Here is a 19,974-nt window from a genome sequence, read left to right on the forward strand (position 1 = left end):
AATGTACATATTGATAATAAAATATGTAAAATGTGTATCTTTGTGTGTAAATAAAGCATCATAAACAGTGAAAATCCAAGATGGCCGCATTTTTATTTGATTGTTGATATCTTTGCTTCCAGGAACGATGTATATGATATGTTATTATATTATTCTTGTCCCTTTCTCAACATTACTCTGAAAAGAAGGAACCAACACTGATACCAAAATATCAGGCTCAAGAAGGATTTATTGAGATGATTCATGTGGCTTTGAGACTGAGAGGTGATATACTGGCACATCCCATGTACAAGGGATTTGTTGTCAATGAAGATGAAATGATATCCTGCGTCCCAAATAGCCTTTTTATGTTCCTTCGGTTGATGTTTGGTGGACAGAGTCTTTTGGAAGCAGACCCAGACGACGTAGCAGACGATACAAAACAGGATGACAGTCAAGCAAAAGTTCTTAGTATTGCACAAGACTTGGTTTACAACGTCACTGGAGGTAAGCACTGGACTCCTAAACATCTTGGGCTTGCCAGCACTTTGCACCAGTCTACACGGTCTAAAGAACTTGTTGATCTATTTCACAAATCTGGACACATCATAAGTTACCCGAAACTACTGCAGGTTGACACATCCCTGGCTGAGAGTACACTGAAAACAATGGATGCAGAAACAGAAGCAGTGATTCCACCAAACATTGTACCAAACAGATTCGTGCACTTCACGTGTGACAACACTGACATCAACGACAACAGTTTTAATGGTAAAAACAGCTTCCATGCCACACAGATCACTGGATGGTAAAGAGGTCCCGAAGCGGACATAGGACTGAAGGACCTTCGACCTTCCCCAAACACGAGTCTGAAAGTTCCCGAAGTCATGGATCAACTTTCACCTGCTGCAGTGGTGACAGGAAGACTAGAACCTAGAGCAACTGAGGGCATCAACAAAGAATGGTACAATGAATCAAATGATGACAATCCATCAGCACCTCAAGCCATTGCCAAGGACATGGCCTTTTTCCTGAAACGACAAGATGTGGACATCAAGACAGGCTGGACACATTTTAACCAAAGCAAATGTGGCGCCAATCCTAAAATGACGAGTGTTGGTTACATACCAATTGTCCAGGCCTCAGCCCATGAACTTGACACTCTCCATACGGTGGTTCAGAGATGCAAACACATTGCAACACAACTTGGACAACACCATGTCGTACTTACAGTTGATGAAGCCCTTTATTGTAAGCTGATGGAGCTCAAGTGGGCAAAGGACGAATACCAGGACTTCCTGATCGTCCGAATGGGCGAGTTGCACATATCGCTGAACTTTCTGAAGGTCATTGGGAAACATGTTCAATCATCTGGTCTACTGGAGGCTTGGGTTGAAAGCAAAATCCTTGGTCCTGGTACAGCAGAACAAGTCCTCACGGGTAAAGGCAAGTCATACTCCAAAGCAATGCGAGCACATAAGCTAACCATCCAGGCCATGTGCAGAATCCTGATGCCAAAACTCCTGACCTTCATCCAAAACGAAGCACAAGGGCTGAGGGCTGAAATAGAGGCAAAAGCAAACAGCGAAGTCATTAAAGAACTGTTATTGCATCACTGGTGCCAACGCTGATGTCCCTACCCCCCAGTCCCAGACTCATATGTGGAACTGATCACCTGCAACTGCGCCAACCGATGTATGAGTGCACGTTGCAAATGTAAAAAGTTCCACTTGCGTTGTACAGCAGCATGCAAATGTAGAACATCCGATGACGATTGTACCAATGTCGAAGTCCAACAATGACACTGTGTAAAACACACTGCCACTATGCCTGTTCATCAATTTGCAATCTGCAACTTGTTATAATATAAATGTGTTGTCAGCCATCCTGGATTTATGTTTATGTTTATTACTTAATGAAGAGAAAAGTAATATCAATAAAATAATTAATGTACAATGACTTTATAGTGGGTTTTAATAAGGTTTTACGGTCGTCATAATGATATACGGACGAGGCACCACTTGTAAAAATGATGCTTTTGAGTTTAAGGCGGCCATCTTGGATTTACCCGTCTGACGGTGTCAGCTTGAGAGATACAGCTTGGCAAACAGCAAAAATGGATTCTGCCCAAAAAAACACTCTAGAAAAGCTTATTATCCAACTTTGACTCCAAAATGCCTGGAGTTGTCCAAATACCTGAAAACCGGACTAGACTACTTGGCCATCCTCCTTTCGAATTTTTGGCCAAAGCTTTGTCACTGCACTTGACATCTCAAAGGCTTTCGATCGAGAGGGGCATAAATCTCATTTCCAAACCGCCCTCTTACGGTTTCTATCCTTCTATCTATGCCTGCATCTCCAGCTTCCTTTCTGGTCGTTATATAGCTGATGTTGTAGATGGCCATCGTTCTTTTCCTAGAGCGATCAGTAAGGGAGTTCCTCAGTGATCTCTCTTATCCTATCACCAACTCTCTTCCTTCTGTTCATCAGTAACCTTCAAAGCTGAACATCTAACCCTGTCCACTCATTTGCTGATGATTCTGTTCTTCACATTTTCATTCGCTTTTCACAGCATACATCTCAGCAGTTACTTGATCAAAGAAGGGATCAGGCTATGGCACACTTAATATCTGACTTGGCTCATATCTCTGACTGGGGTAGAAGTTATCTTGTTTTAAATGTATCAAAAGTCCAGTCCTTGCATCTTTCATCCTGACAAGGTCCTCCACATTAGTATCCTCTAACTTTAAACAATATCCAACCCAGTCCTGCATCATCTTTAAACACACCAAGAGATATATTCTCACGGGATTTTTCTTGAAAGATCATACTATGTCTATTGTAGAATCTTCTTCCAACAGTTTAGCTGTACTAAGCCGACCCAGTGCCTTCTTTACTCTTGCACAATTGTTGACTTTATGCAAGGGTTTTATTTGCCCCTGTATAGAGTACAACTCTCATGTGTGGGAAGGCATTCTACATACAGGAAGGTGGAGTCAAAGGCTTTTCGTCTCAATAACTCTCCTCCTCTTACTGTCTTCTTTCAACCTCCGTCTCGTCACCGCACTACTGCATATTTATCTCTTTTCTCTCGCTACTTCAGTGGTCACTGCATCTCTGAATTGTCTGCTTGCATCCCTCCACCACTACGGCGAGTGCATAGCATCTGTGTAGCAGCAAACTCTCATCCCTTTTCTGTCAAGCTCTTTAATGCAAGAGTTAGCCGGTACTCCTAGTCCTTCATAATATGCAACAGGTCAGCTTTGGAACTGTCACCTTCTGTCTGTATTTCCTACTGCTTAAGATCTCAAGTCTTTCAAATACAGTGTGACCAGGCAACTCGAAATGAACGGATCTTGCTTTTGATACTCTGTTATCTTGTTTTATTTATTTTTTATTTATTTCCTGTGGAGGGAACAGTCTTGCAGGCTTCAAGCCTTTGGTTCCTTCTTCCTTGCCTAAAAAAATGACTGACAATAATGTTGAACTGTATTAATGAAATACTTTGCGTGTGATTGAAGTTTTCGGCTTTATTTGTGATTTTGCTGTGAAAACAACATATTACTAATTTAGGACTTCCATTTAACAAAGAGTACAAGAAATAATTCTGAGAACGCAAGTGGTACGGGATCCATAGTAAGTTACTACCGGTAATCACTACATTAACCCTTTCAACTGAAGAATATATTTTTTGCCTTATTCATTCTCCCACATGGTTATTTACGAGTATTTTTGCTCTTTTGAGATCTTTCTTGGTGGAAAGGCTTAATGGATAATGTCTCCAGCCCATTTTCAGTGACAAGTGTCCTCATGGTTGTGTAAAATCATTTGAAATTAGTAAGAAAATTTAAATCCATCATCGTAATGAATGGGTTACCCTTGCTTCTCATCTCAAAACCTTTCATTTCCCTCTTTCACCAACCTATCTATGAACACACTGAATAGTCATAAAGACATAAAGTATCTATAATGCATCCTAAATATGCCCCCGTTTCCTTTCCTACTAACAGTCTTGCTTAAATTACTTTCTGAAAACCCTACCCCACACTTAAAACTTTCTGTCATCTCATATTTTCTCAATACTTACCACAGGATATTAATTCATTGACTGCCATGCGTCTCCTCCAGGCCTATAAAAGTTATATATACTGTTCCTCCCCTTCACTCTACTTGTCAGTCTTATTCGTTAAAGCCAATTCCCGATACACACACACACACACACACACACACACACACACACACACACAAAATCCTGATCAGCCCTAATACTCCTATGTTGTTCTGCACGTTTCACTACTCATTCAGTTACCTTACGTGGTATGTTTAATATTTCTCTTGCTATAAAATATGATTTTTTTGTTTTCTCCTTGCTCTTTTGTAGTGGCACAACACACTCTCAGCTGCTCTTCGCATACAGCCGCGGGCAATACTATCAAACATTTCCCCTTCTCCTCAGCGTCTGACCTACGCATACTATCTGCCAGCAAGTCACATTGGGGATGGAGGAAAGCAGAGGAGAGGATAACGAGTACAAAAAGGGGAGACGGCTGGGTAAGGTACGACCATGGATGAAACAAGTACGTGATGTAGAGTGAGCATCATAATGATGTGCTCAGCCATTCCTCACTCAGAACAAGTGTACAAGTTAGAGTTTGATTGATAATACTACAGCAATGATATCTGGATTTCAGCCAGAAGTTTGAGGTGCTCGTTCAAGAAAGTACTATTTTGAAATATATTTTTGCTTAGTAGTAACACCCCAGTTAATATATTAACAACTGCAGAACATGACAAGCGCTTTGTTGCCCTATTGGGCCGCTCAACACTTTCTTAAAGAGAGGCTCTTTCTAGACTGCTCTTTGCTTTGCCCAAAAACAACGATTTATGCGATAGTGCAGATGCAAAGGCTTCGCTGCCCTATAGGGTCGTTCAGTTGTAAAACCACTGGGGACAACTAGGGATCAAAACAATCCTTCAGAAAATTTCAATCTCCTTGAAACTGAGACGGGCTTTATGGTGATCCAACTGCAACCATCCTGCCAACTTTCAACGAAATTCTTTTTCCAGTTTCGGCTGCGGCACGCAAAGATAAACGCAGGATTATAAATTACAAGATATAATTATACGTACATCTCTTTGCATGGAGTAATTTTGTGTGTGTGTGTGTGTGTGTGTGTGTGTGTGTGTGTGTGTGTGTGTGTGTGTGTGTGTGTGTGTGTGTGTGTGTGTGTGTGTGTGTGTGTGTGTGTGTGTGTGTGTGTGTGTGTGTGTGTGTGTGTGTCAGAGTTTGGGCATAGACTTTGATAGTCTGTCCAAAAGGTCCATTTGTCACCACTTCCGCGTAAAAAATATATTGAATACATGCATGGGCCGTGTCAGTCAGGGCTAGTGTTATTCTCCAAGCGAAGGTATTTTCATGCACTGTTGATGGGCCTTAAAGAAAAAAATGTTTTTTTTTTTTTTTTTAAGATATCGAAATAATCAAACAGTTCTCTACTCCATCTTGGGATCGACCTTGCATCCCTCTGGACAGCTGACGTTGTTTCTAACGACATGGCCACCATCGTCCCTCTCCACAGGTGAACATCGCTCCCTTGAGCAGCTTTAGGGCCCCTCTCTGATGCTGTACAGTACACTCAACGGCAAAAGTTAGTTCGCCTCTCCTGCCCTGTCATTGCTGGAGTCATAAGTGTCTGAATGAGACGAAGTGATAGAAGATGCATATCATCACCCACAGATGAATAATAATATGAACCTCCCTCCACTACGTCACGGTCAATCGTCTATGAATACAGAAACGAAATAAACATAAGGAAGGCGAACAAACTTTTCTAGTTTTTTTTTTTTTTTTTTTATGTGAGGAAGAAGGAACCAAAGGCCATGAGCCTGCAGTAACAGTTCCTTCCAAGAGAAAAACAAAATACAATATAGAGCCAAATTCAAGATCCAATCATTTTGAGATGCCTGGACACACTGCGTTTGAAAGACTGGAGATCATAGGCAGCAGGAAACACAGACAGAGGGAGACAGTTCCAGAGCTGACCTGTTGCATAAATGAAAGACTGGGAGTAACGGTTAACTCTTGCATTAGAGAGTTGGACAGAAAAAGGATGAGAGTTTGCTGCCAGACGGGTGCTACGCGCCCATCGTAGAGGTGGAGGAATGCAAGCAGACAGTTCAGAGGAGCAGTGACCATTAAAGTAGCGATAGAAAAGAGATAAAGATGCAACAGTGCGGCGAAGAGACAGAGGTTGAAGGGAGTCAGTAAGAGGAGGAGAGTTAATGAGACGAAAAGCCTTTGACTCCACCCTATTGAGAAGAGCTGTATGTGGGGAGCCTCCCCACACATGAGAGTTGTACTCCACACAGGGGCGGATAAAACCCCTGTATAGAGTCAACAATTGTGCAGGGGTAAAGAAAGAGCGGAGTCGGCTTAGCACACCCAATCTCTTGGAAGCAGATTTTACAAGAGATGTAATATGATCTTTCCAAGATAAGTCCCAAGTAAATGAAACCCCAAGCATGTTCAAGGATGATGCAGGATTAAGCTGTACTGTATCCCTTCACCTGTGTTGCGGTCTACCTCCTCTTTTTATCCCTTCGGATTTTCTTTTTTCATTATCAGTTCTTAACCCATTCAATCCCGTTAAGTATTTCTTAAGCCAGTTCTTGCAAGGAAACTTTCTCGTACTGGAAGGGCTAATGAAGTTTTTAACCATTGCATTTCCAAAAATATCCTTAAACTGAACACAATCATATGAAACCAGCTTGAATAAAATATGAAGCATTTCATTGGATTGAAGGAATTGAGTTTCCTTGTTTACGTGCATGCGTTCCCAATGCATGGATCACCAAGCAAGTGGCTATTACAATCCTGGGGTTTCTAAGCACTTCAGTAAGATGGCGTTATTATCTGTCGGTCCTCATACTGCCAGGATACTGTATTCAACTTAGGTATCTCATTTTTGAAATTCCAGAAACAATTCCTTGGCAACTTTTATTTAAACTTGTCACCACGATAATTATTTTATAAAACTTAAATAAAAGCATTCCTCTTACAAACTTTTGTTTCCGAGAAGAAAAGTGTTTTTGAGCGGGAAACTTTTTAGGAAGCTTTCATTGTGTTTGGCCAAAGTTTCTTCGAAATTCCATGCATGAGGAAACAATTTACACACGCGTAACAATTTCGTGTCAGACAATGTAACAGAATGGCGTATGGAGATTGTTAATGACCATGGCATAGATAATATGCCGCAAAGGGAGTGAAGAAATGCGATAATGGGCAAAAAAGAGGAAAAGACAAAAAGTGAAAGAAATAATTAGAGACTAGATAAAGAATGGCATTAAAATGTTAAAGATTAAAAAACATCGTTCTTTCTGCCATTATAACAATGATTCATGGAAAATTCTCTCTCTCTCTCTCTCTCTCTCTCTCTCTCTCTCTCTCTCTCTCTCATCAACCCTGAGGCCCCTAAACCCTCCTAATGGCTCCAGCAATGCCCCCGGACCATGGAGGAGGACACATACTAGTGCTTTGGGAGACGTTACTGTTCTTACGGACGTGGGTGGCCTTAGGGGGACACTAAGAAAGAGAGAGAGAGAGAGAGAGAGAGAGAGAGAGAGAGAGAGAGAGTTAAAGGAAAATAGAGAAAACTAAATGAGAAACTTTATTACATTAGGAAGATAGGCCGTGACAGTAAAATTCATCACAACAATGAGTGGCCTAACTAAACACCCTTCCCAAATAAATTATATGACTTAATGAGGTGAAGGGCAAACCCTCGTGAATTTACCCCACGTCCTCATCCCTCGTTCTGCCCCTCATGAGCCAGATCAGATCACCTGAGATGACCGGGGGAGATGGGATGGAAACTGACGCATCTGTTGTGGCTTTTGAATGCTAAAATGAAAGGAAAATGTCTTTATGCTGTTCGCGGATCAAAAATGATTGAATGGGTGGAATTTTGACTTCGGAAATACGCTTTCATCTACCTGAGGGGAATTCCTTTCCTTCATCCTTTCACTGAGTTAAAGTAAGAAATTATTTTAACGTAACACATCCGTGTATGGTACTGTAAAGGCTAAAATTTCAAGAGCTTGTACACCATAAAATTCTTTGCCAAATTTTCATCATAATCATCATCAGCCTGTGTCAGTCCCTTGCAGGACAAAGTCCTCTCCCATTTTTTCTCACTGTGACCTACTGGTTGTCTGCCTCTTCCATCAAATCTCAGCTAATAACCGAATCTCGTCTCGCCATACAACTATACTCTGCCTGCCTCATCCTCTCCCTCCATCTCTGGGTTGCCTCTCATTATCCTGGTTTTCCATCTGATTTCCATTCCACAATGGAAGTGATCGGCCGACATGTATTTTTGCTTTAGTTAATGTATGCTCAGCTCCTCTCTCCCTCTCTCTCTCTCTCTCTCTCTCTTTGTATATATATAGATATATATATATATATATATATATATATATATACAGTATATATACAGTATATATATATATATATATATATATATATATATATATATATATATATATATATATATATATACAGTATATATATATATATATATATATATATACAGTATATATATATATATATATATATATATATATATATATATATATATATATATATATATATATATATATATATATGTATAAATATATATATATATATATATATATATATATATATATATATATATATATATACTATATCTATCTAATTATCTAGATAGATAGATAGATAGATGGATAAATAGATACAGTATATTAATACATATATACAGTATAATATATCTATCTATCTATCTATCTATATATGTATCTATATATCTAGCTATCTGTCTATCTATATATGTATGTATGTATGTATCTATCTGTCTATCTATCTTTATATATATATATATATATATATATATATATATATATATATATGCCCCCTGAATCAGAACAACACTCTCACAGTAGTTTTCGAAATCACACGATATAATGGTATTTATGAGAGAAAGCGTGATGTATTTGTCCTTTGGCTGGCAAAGGAATACTTGAAAGAGACTTAAAATAGAACCTACAAATATCTCCCCATAATACATAGAGAATTGAATCAGACTTAGGTTGATTGGACGCTGATTGCTATGACCTATTTGGAATAAAATAGTGAGAGAGGAGTTTTGATATGGAGTGTAAGCAGTGCCCGGGTGGAGTTGGGGTGGAGGGGGGTTGAATGATTAAAGACTGGCTTAATGTGGGAGACATTAAGCTGATAAAAAAAGAAAAATTATCACCGTTTAGTCAAATAAAATGCTAGTAAAGATGATAATATGAATGAAATTGCCTGTAGAGGTGGAGAAATGATGAAAGTTGGAAAAAGAATAAGCTACATACTGACAGACAAACTAATAACATTATTATTTAAGCTGGGTAACCGAGATAAGATTTAATGAAGATAATTAATAGGAGGAAGGGAAGCGGTAGTGAAGGAACAATCATAAATGAAAGTGACAGAATAAAGAGAGAAAATGGTTGGAAGAATAAAGGTAAAAGGGAAAGAAGAAAAAGCAGGCTACATTGTCCTTTGTGTTTTCTGCTGATTGAGTGAGGGAACGTGGGAGGGAAGGGACACGAGCTGGAAATAGTCATAATGATGAAAACAGATCTGTTGTTTGAGACAATCTGATTGGATGTGAAAGAAATGATGAAGAGAAATGGAGAACTGAGGGACATGGAATGCTTAAATAAACACCGGTAGAAATAAATAGGTAAATAAATAAATAAACGTATGAGAGAGAGAGAGAGAGAGAGAGAGAGAGAGAGAGAGAGAGAGAGAGAGAGAGAGTATGAAAAGGGCAGCAATATATCCAAGCGAGAAAGAGGAAACACAAAATATGTTTCTGAGAGAGAAGTTGAACGAGTTAGAATGACGGTGAGATATGGGGTGGCGAGAGAAGTGGAAATGCTTAACCGGTTCAGTGCATTAACTTCTTTAGCAGCCATCTCTGCGTACCATCAGACGGTATCACTCAGCTTACCAATGATTTGTTGTGAAAAGTTATCTCCTTAAACCTGTTCATCATGATGTACATCGTTTGAAAGTTATTCTTTCTACCACAGACTGAACTGATCCCTTGTAGTGAAGAGGTTCATTGCAAACGATGAAATTTTAGATGAACAGAGATGAACAACAGACGAGAAGATGCGAGGAGGGAAGAGGTAACAGACCAGAGAAACAGAAGAGATAAGGTAATGGAGAGGGGTGACAGTGTAAGAAAGGACAGACGAACCTACAGAATGACTAAGAGTTTTAAAAGTGGCACACACCTAATAAAGAAGACCAGTTACGATTAAAAGGAAGGAATTACACATAACCCTGGCAAGAATTAATCGAAATAAAAGTGTGAGGATGATTTTTTTTGTGGAAAGGAAAATTTAGAGGAAAGTCATTTTTGCTTTGTTAGGATAATGGTTCCTGTATTGATGCTACTGTCAGGCAATTGTTTTCACCTGTGGAAAAATGTCTTCTGGTTAATAATATTAAAAAGATGAGAGAAAATAAAGACAAATGAAAACATGAGAAAAGGGAGACAATACGCAATTCATGTACTGACAGTGTACATAGGAAAGATATAAAATGAACTGGAAATGTGTACATAAGGGAAAAATTAAGGAAAATGAAGATTAAAGTGAAAATTAAAGAGGTGACCGCTGGACTGAGTGAGGAGTGAGCGAGACGTGCCAGGGACATGACAGGTGAGACGAGGTGGTGAACAGAAGGAAAAGACAAGAGGAAGGTAATAATGTTAAAAAAAATGTTGATAAAAATATAGAAGTGAATTTGAGAGACATGCTCGGCGGGGCAAATGAAGTACATAAACGTAGAATATCGAGAAATTCTGTGTGTGTTTGTCCGTGAGAGAGAGAGAGAGAGAGAGAGAGAGAGAGACAGAGACAGAGACAGACAGACAGACAGAGACAGAGACAGAGAGTGAGAGAGAGAGAGAGCGGTGAGGCAAGTACTTTCCCTCTTGCGACATACTCTCCAAACATCCACTAAACCGCTTTTAGCTTATATATATATATATATATATATATATATATATATATATATATATATATATATATATATATATATATATATATATATATATATATATATATATTTTTCTGAGTTTAGTCTCATGCTCCCCTTCCTTCTTCAAGTCCCGCCCTTTCTCCCCCTCCCCTTCTCTCTCCCCCTTCTCCTATATTTCCCCACTGTATCCGCACCACCGAAATTTTCTTTCTTGTCCATTTATTCTTCTCTCTAACCTTCATTTCTCCCACCGTCAGTCCTTCCATCCTTCTCTCTTTATTCTCCCGTCCATCTGCCCACATACATCATTCCTTCTCTCTCCTCTTACGTCAGGGGTTCACAACATGGAGTTAATTGCCCTAAGTGGGATAATTTTCTGCTTTATGTGGGTTAATGAAGACCGGCAATATCATAGTTTTGTGTAGGTAAAGGTGAGGGGCATTTTTTTTTTTTTCTTGTAATAATGGCCACATGGGGTAATGAGTCTGAGAACGTGTGAAGAATGGAAATATGTGGAGAAAGAAAGACTGAGAAACCATGTTTTACGCCCTTCTTTCCTCCTCCCATCAATCCTTACTTTTTCTTCCTGCCTTTAGAGCCATATCACGTCCCCTGTTTCCTTGTGTCAGGCCTTCCCCCTCACGCTCTTCTTCCTGTTATTTTCCTGTGTATTTGACATTGAGCATAGGGTTGATAATCCGTTCCCTGATGCTCAGCAAGGAATTTGCCACGCACCCTCACATGTCAACACCTCTGAGCCAATATCCACCTTACATACTGAAGAAAAAGCTACTACCCTTTCACTGAATACTGGAGTAATGGTACTGTCGGGGGTCTTTTTCTAACAGGTTGGTGGGTCTTGTGGAAGACATCTATTTGAACGAATTTCAAAGAGTCAAAATGTTCCTCGAAAGGGCCCGGGATCGAACTCGTGTCCTTTCTAACAGAAGACTTTTTTTTTTTTCTTTTATGTGACCGACTCTGGGCATAGGCTGCACAGCCTGCTTTCAAGGCCCAGTAGTCCTCCTACGTACCGCACACCTCTACATGTCACTGCCTTAAGCATCTGATAACCCATCTTCGAAAGCTCCCCACCCATCCCACTTTGCATTTAACTATCCTTCTTCTCATCACCACCTCCGCCAGCGAAGTTGCAGGAGGTCATGTATTCGTCTATTTTCGTCTCTTTGTTTGTTTGTCTACACGATATCTCCAAAAGTTCTCAATGACTTTCAATGAAATTTTGTGGAAGGGTGGGTCATGAGCCAAGAAAGAACTGAAAAAATTTAGGGCGGGGGGGGGGGGATCTGGATCCGGTTCCAGATCCTGTAATGACATTGGCGGAGGTCTTTGTATGCTTTCTAGTTCCATTTTGTTTCCAGTCGGCTTCAATAACGTACGTCTTTATAAGGACTGTACAATAAATTCTGATAAAGAAGAAGTTGAAAAATGTTCTACTAACAATTTATCGATCATTATCGGTAATGGAGAGACGTAATATTATTTTTCATATGTATCTAGCGAAGTCAAGCCGTAGGTAGGTTACTGTCAATCATCGCTATCCCCTACACCGTAATGACAGTCCTTCAGTGTAGTTCGAGTCACTGTGAGACACTCAGTTTTCAGTTCATGCAAACCCTGTTGGATTACGATCTTTAAAATTTAACCAAGTAGTAATAGTCCTTCAGTATTTAATCTTACCTCCTAGTTTATGCATGACTACTTGATTCGCCGTCAGTGTCGTTGAAAGTAAATTTTAAAAAGCAAACCTGTGAGGACAATGTCTTGCAAGTCCTCATAAATGAATAAACTATAATCGCATTATACTTAGCTCGCATATTTCGACTTTTATAATGATCCCAGTTTGCATTATGACTTATGACCAATCTGACCGTATGGAGCACATAAAAATGCCCGATGAAAAAAAAATAATAATAATAATAAAGACCGCGAATGAGGACCTACTAATACAGTTTCGTTACCATGACCTTATATACTGTGCTCATGCATTCATATACAGTATGTATGATTTTATGAATGTATCTATACATACAGTTATGCATATTTAAAAAAAAAATCTCCCTTAGCTGTAGATACATCGCTACCATCGACCCTGGGAGATACCACCACTATCGTTCTTAGGCAGGGAGCATTCAGCCACAAGTAAAACTATTCTGTAGTTCTTCCGAGTGCCTGTACAGAGAGTCACAGTATTACATATATTATGACACATCTCAAGTTTAACTTTTCCAAGCAGCTTCCAGCCGCTGCTGAGATCAAATTAGCTGGTTTTGGCACTTGGTTTAGGTGTGGTCCATAGAAAACATCAGCTGCACCATGGCCAACCCCAAGACGGGGATTCAGTAAGACGACGCATGGCATTTTTTATTTTTTATGTAACCTTCTTTAGAAACAAAAATATTCTTCAGTTAGACGAAATCTTTCTTAGCGTAGGGGTACATAGCAAGAGTACCATGTGTCCCTGGCAAAAAAAAAACATAATAATAATAAAACACTCTGGAGATTTAAAAAGCATAACACTAAATATTTTTTTCTATGGAATAAATTATTTTCCTCGTATATCTCTTTAATGTAATCAAATTATTTTAAATGCTTCGTTAATCCCGTAAGAGGCATCTTTTGCACCATATTTTTTGTTTCCACCGGGCGAAAATATCCACCTGACCCTCCCACAGACCAGTCGATGAATGTCTTTGTCGCTGTGAATGTCTTTGTCATTGTGTCACATTAAACACGAGAGTGTCACTTGTTTAAACTTCACGGCAGCCAGCCCCGTGCCACAAAACCAGTGCAGTCTACACTGTCGTATTGTAAGACAAGATCTGCCATATGAACATCTTGTTTAATACTTCCAGATATAAAAAATGTACAAAGAATTTATTGTATAATGTCATAAGAATACGGATAAAAAGACAAAATGAACGCAGACAAATGTCATTTATCAGCTTGAAGATCTCTGGCATGCAGAAGCTGGCTACGAATCTCTCTCTCTCTCTCTCTCTCTCTCTCTCTCCCTCGTGTGGTTCTAAAACTGAGGGGAGGGGGGGAATTAGGCCTAATTTTTCATCGCCCACCCTCTCTCATTACCCTAATCCCACCTAATTAATGACATGTATAGTATAAGAAATACATAACTTTTCAATACTGCCATGTTTGTCATAGCTTACTCCTACTAAATTCGTGTGATTTTATTTATTTTGGAGAAATTTCTCCTACCGATGGGGAGGAAAAATCTTTACTAACCCATTCAGTAGGTCTCCATTAATACACCTGTTATACTCTTGCTACCGCCAGGCTTTTCTGTTCAGCTTTAGGATGCCTTTAGTAGTGGAGAAGTTAAAATATATATATATATATATATATATATATATATATATATATATATATATATATATATATATATATGGTGAGTAATTTTTGTTCCTTAACACTATCTCCAATCTGAGAAATTCTGCACATTTTCGTTATCAGCAGCAATAATTAAACGAATCTGAATCTCGTTTCTTCAGTTCGGAACCTTATATTCTTTTCGAGTTGCAAATACGTATGTAAACTGAGTCATGAAAGGTGATGATAAATAAGAACAAAACACACACACACACACACACACACACACACAAAGGGGTTAGCATTGCTACGAACACAAAGTCTTTATCAGAAAATTGGCAGGCAGGGTATTGCAGGACCCTGTGAAGTGATATAGTAAAAGAAAATGTGAATGTGAAAACGCACAAGTCAATGCATATAAAGTAAGACAAAAATCACATGGAAATAAAATAAAAACCGCTCTCTCTCTCTCTCTCTCTCTCTCTCTCTCTCTCTCTCTCTCTCTCTCTCTCTCTCTTTTGACTGCTTCTGTAATTCATGCTATTTAAATTTAGTGTTTTTATTCATAGTTTGCTTGCAATGGTCACTTGATTAATTTGTTTTAAATGCAAATATTCAGCAATCATATCGCGACAGCTAAGAAAGAAAGCAGGCCTTAGCAAAAGCAGGATACCAGAGTGCAGCAACTGAAACGAATTTAAATATTTAGTTCAGAATACCATACTCGTCTGTCCGTCATCTCTGGCAATGCTTTCCCTCCGTCAGTATGTACAGTCTAGGACAATAGTATCTTGGCAGTTTGCGGGCTTTAGCAAACTGATGTTTAGATGCAGCCTATCGGATTAGCTTGACATTTTTTACGTAAATTTTCGAGACAGTAAGAGAACTTTAACCACGTCCATACTGATCAGAGAGGAGCAAAATCTCGAAAATAATTACTGCAAAACTTGAGTTCCAGTTGAAGTCAGTTTGAAGGACTTGTGTCAATTTTTCACACTCTAACTGGAACCTCCCAGTGGCCTGCCTTCATCTCACCCAATTTCTCGCTTCGTGGGATTTCCAAGATCGCTCCAAAATACAGAAACTGCGTTGGTACAATTACTGCTTTGTCAGTTCTAAGGTGAGAAGAGAAATTATTGCTGATGGGAACCACGGACACTAATTGAGGGCCAGGGGAATACTGACAGGGCTGTGAGATATTGTTACGAATTAGTATATTAAAGAGAAGGAAAAAAGAAGTTGTATGCGGCCTTCATGGATTACAGGGTGGATAGACAAGGATTATGGAAAGTATTATGAATATATGGAGTAGATGGGAAGTGGTTGAATGCCGCGAAGAATATGTATGAGGGTGCCAAGGCTGCGGTGCGTGTGGATATTGAACTGAGTGAATTTTTCTGTTTGAAGGTTGGATTGAAACAGGGATGTATCATGTCTCCATGGTTGTTTACTTTGTATATGGATGTGGTTATAAAAGAGATACAGGGTAGGGCAGTGGATGTTGGAGCAGCCCTAATGAGAGAGGGCAGTGTTTGGAAATTCCCTGTACTGCTGTTTGCAGATGATACTGTGTTGTTAAGTGAAGACGAAGGGGAGCTGCAAGGCTTGGTGGATGAGTCTGAGAGCGTATGTAAGAAACGGAATCTAAAGGTGAATGTAGGGAAGAGTAATGTTATGGTCTTCGAGAGAAGTGAAGTCAGTAAATGTACAGTGAGGTTGGATGGTGAGGAAATGGAAAATGTGAATGCGTTTAAGTACTTGGGTAGTGTGATGAGCAAGGATGGAAGTTTGGAGGGTGAAATGCTTGAAAGGGTACAACAAGGAAGAAAGGTTGCTGGTTCCTTGAAAGCAGTGATAAGAAACAGGGAAGTGAGCATGGAAGTGAAAAAGTTACTACATGACAGTACTGTGATACCAACTCGAAGGTATGTATGTGAAGCTTGGACCTTGTTGGAGCGACAGAAGTCAAGAGTGAGAGCTGTGGAATACATTGAGGTGGTTTGGCCATATGGAGAGGATGGAGAGTGAGAAACTAACGAGGAGAGTGTATTTGAGTGAGGTGGATGGGGGGAGAGGGAAGGGGAGGCCAAGGATGAGATGAAGGGATGGAGTGGAGAGTATATGAGAGAGGAGGGTGTGAGTTGGGAGCAGGGCAGTGAAATGGCGGAGGGGAGACGATTTGTTTGTGGCCACCCCTTACTGGATTAAGGTGTCTGGCAATCGATAGATAGATAGATAGTATAATTGCCGGACACCTGTAACTTATGATAATCATTCTGCATATTTCCGCAGGCACTGGATGGATAATGTACAGAGGGATACAAAGATCAGGTTATCAACCATAAGATGTCTCAGTAACAACATATTTTAACTGTTTTAACCTTTCTTGCTTCTAATGGTTGGTGGTTTTGGAGTGTATGCCTGACTTGCTTCTGCAGCCTATAATGAGGCGTGTACTGCTCAAAGCCACCAGTGCTTTATTGTCAATGGGAGTAATGTGGATTTTCTCTCAGACATGGCGGGTCTTCATTACTGAACGTGACTTTATTGCGATTTTATGCAATGGAACAAGAAATTTATTTGTGAAGATAGGCTATTCTGCCATTAACTGAGTAATAAATGCACTGTGCTGTGATACTTAAATTGCATTAATACGGTGCTTTCTGGTGAACAGGACTTCTGAATCATTAGATACTTTGCAGCAAGCTGCATTATCATTTCTCATACGCTGAACAAAGGCAGCAAATTTCAAACCCTAATCTCATCCACATAAACAAACATGATTACTCGCCCGAGTTCCCAGTACATGAAATAATTTGAATGTCAAAGAGAAAAGTGTTCGTAGGAAACATTAACTTGAGCTGGGGGAGAATAACCAGCATAGAGAATGGCAGCTTCGTTCAGACGTTTTTCCATCAATTTGTTATCATCAGTAATTAAAAACTGAAGAACGACAGTAAAATAATAAATCATCTCTACTGTTATATCATATTTCTTAAATTTTTCCTCCATTGGTGATGACAGACCGATGTTGAGCCGTCTGAATAAAGATAATTGTATATTTATGTCCACTGGATATCCTCTCCGTGCTCAAATGTTGATATTATGCATTTTACTACATAGCGTCATCCGCAGTTACAATCACACACACAACACTCAGCCTCACTATGTCTATTCCATAAGTGAATATTCTGACACAGTAAACTTTCACACAAATTAAGAGTTCACTTTCATCATAAAAATGGTTTTCCAGGCAGAAATGCTATTTAATGCACCAACTTTATCTCAGTTTAAATTAAGTCCCTGGAATGCTGGCTGTATATGACGTATGCCATTAATTATACTCAAAAGCATGGCTCAGACTAGAGCTCTGTTTTGCAAAATATTATATTTCGTTCATTTACATTTAAGCTTACACACATATGCCTTTGCAATGTATACCAAGATTGAGCTAAGACTGTGAACAATCCTGTGCTGTCATGATATTACTCAACTGTGCACCGACCTCTCACTTTCTTTATCCTGCTGCTGATATACCGAGACGAGGTCAAAGTGAACTTGAAAAAAAGTTACTGATTGAAGAGCCTATATTGTGTTGTCTGTTGTTTAACGGGAGTTTTACCAACCTGTAAATAGTTTGAGACCCCCGGCGTAAATAATGGCCAGAAAAGGATATATTTCTCCCGTTTGTTCCATAGCTAATCCTATTATCTCCCATGCTTTAATCAGCAGTGCTCAAGCGATCTTTTTTTTTTTTTTTTTTTTTGCTCAGATATGATTAACAAGTTGTTATTTAGATTTCTAATTCTCACAAACCCTTACTTCCTCTCTTCCATTTTTTCTTTACTTATTTCTTTTTAAATTTTCAAGCGTGTTTCCCCTCGGTTACGCGTACTCTTTTTACCAGTAACATCTTTCTGTATCTATACGCCTTTCCTTCCTTTTCTCACATATCGTCCGGCTTCCTATCTTTCGATGGCATATCCGATCTACGTACTTTTCATTTCTCCCAGATATTCTTTCTTCGCGTAAAATATATCTCTCTTCACGATTCATTAGTTCCTTTCACTTCTTTCTCAGTTTCCCCTTTGCCTCTTACTCACAATATGCTCCTTTAGCATGGATAAGTCTATCTCTTCTTCTCTTTTATCCTGTCCACTTCTTTCTCCTCCGTCATTCTCTCTCATTCCTTCTTCTCATTCATTCTCTTTATCTTGATATTTTGTCTTTATATACACCCATCCATCACTCTGTTATCCGAACCATCAGTTTCTCCCTCTTTTTTTTTTTTTTCACTCTCTTCAGTCCCGCCATCCATTCCCTATTCCCATTCAACATATCATCCTTTTTCTTCTCGGGCATCATTCTTCCTTTCCTGTCAGCTGTTTACCCAATCATTTGCCCAACATTTTTCAGGTATGTTTTGCAAAAACAGGAGCTGCTGGCCGGACACGTAAGAATGCCATTCAACAATATCAACATCAACAACTAAAGGCCCCTCAAGGAGGAAATCACATCAGCCGAGAGGGATACCTATCTAGAGCAGGTCGGAATATGACCTTGACCTTGACCCACTTTCACAAATTTCGAATTCGCACGAGATTTTCGTCCCTACTACACATCACTAAAATTTTGTAATGATATCTTGAGTTGTTGCGAAGATATCGTGGCAACAGACACATAGACCTTGACCTACTTTCACCACTTTCGACACCGTAGGAGATATTCATCCTTACTACACACCTGCAAAATTTTGTGATGATATCATGAATGGTTGCAAAGTTATCCCGTTAACTGACACACAGACAGATAGATAAACTGAAAACAATATAAGAGATTTCATCCCTACTACACACTTGTAAAAATTTGTGATTTGCGAAGTTATCGTGGTAACAGACACACAGACCTTGACCTTCTTTCACCAATTTTGCAATCGTGATTGATTTTTCTTCTCTGCTACACACCCGTAAAATTTTGTGATGATATCTTGAGCGGTTGCGAAGTGATCGTGCTAACAGACACACAGACAAACACACAGACAGACAAATTGAAAACAATACCAGGTTCGCTACTGCGGCTGGTAACAACAATTCCATTTATTTAGGAAACTTCGGCAAGGAAATCCTGGATTATTAGGCCTGATAACTGCAGCCTGATCCATGAGTCTGTCAGTGAAGTCAGCTATGAAGGTCCCTTAGCGTTTGCTGTGCCGCTACCTTCAGGCCGCTAGTACATTAATCAGAAGGTTAGGCAAACAGGCGTGACGGGACGCAAGAACCCCAAACAGCATTAATCTCGCTCTCCATTACCTTACTCTTCAGTGTGTATGTGTGTGTGTGTGTGTGTGTGTGTGTGTGTGTGTGTGTGTGTGTGTGTGTGTGTGTGTGTGTGTGTGTGTGTGTGTGTGTGTCTGTCTGTCTGTCTGTCTGTCTGTGTCTTTTGTGTGTCTGTGTGTGTGTGTGTGTGTGTGTGTGTGTGTGTGTGTGTGTGTGTGTGTTAACAAGTCCATATCTGGAGTGATGAGAGACAGAGTGGAATAATTCGGCCACAGTCTGTATTCATCCCAT

The sequence above is a fragment of the Coenobita brevimanus genome, chromosome 28, assembly GCF_032717465.1.
Source record: "Coenobita brevimanus isolate Jiangsu-jjx chromosome 28, ASM3271746v2, whole genome shotgun sequence".
Lineage (NCBI taxonomy): Eukaryota > Metazoa > Arthropoda > Malacostraca > Decapoda > Coenobitidae > Coenobita > Coenobita brevimanus.